Below are 658 nucleotides of genomic sequence, written 5' to 3' on the forward strand. Positions count from 1 at the left end.
AAAATGGGACAAGAACGCAAAACATCCAGACAGCTGGATGATACAAAAAAGGAGACAACAAAACATCGAGACAGATGATACAAAAAAGGGACAAGAAAAAACACAAACGGGTCATTCGAATTTTCCTTTCCTCAGTCGAGTTCCAGATTATCTTTGCAATTTTGGCTGGTTATACTCAAGATTGCTCCAATCTGGCCAGCCCCGAGGAAAACTAAGCTAAGAGCATTAGATTCCTTGGAAGAAAGTAGCGAATGTATACGAAAACAAAGACGGAAAAAACAGAAAAATGTTACACGAATACAAATGCAAATAGCAGGGCATAACAACAGGTGTCTATATATGTGTGTGTGTATGTGTGTGTGTGTATAATGAGAGTGAGAATGATTGACCAAATGATCAATAAAGAAATTGATTAGTAAATTGGTTACATGCTTAACCAACTGATGAATAATGAAGCAGTGAAATACAACCAGCATGTGTGTTTGCATAATGACCCCACCAAGACAACAATATACATATATAGATACATTACCGCCCCTCTTTCTATTTATGCGCATAAATTATTTGAGCAATTAATTATTAATTTATGCTAATGTATATTATGAAGCTAACTTACGTTTGCTCTCTTCTATTTCTCTTCCTCTTTGTGATCCTCTCA

The 658-nt window shown here is 35.7% G+C and overlaps 1 protein-coding gene across 1 annotated transcript in view; it reads left to right on the plus strand.

Moving 5' to 3' along the window:
* The window catches only part of LOC106871537 (uncharacterized), a 28,151-nt gene that overhangs the window by 21,401 nt on the left and 6,092 nt on the right, over positions 1 to 658 (plus strand). The window lies entirely within an intron of this gene.

The sequence above is a fragment of the Octopus bimaculoides genome, chromosome 29 (genome assembly GCF_001194135.2).
Source record: "Octopus bimaculoides isolate UCB-OBI-ISO-001 chromosome 29, ASM119413v2, whole genome shotgun sequence".
Taxonomy (NCBI): domain Eukaryota; kingdom Metazoa; phylum Mollusca; class Cephalopoda; order Octopoda; family Octopodidae; genus Octopus; species Octopus bimaculoides.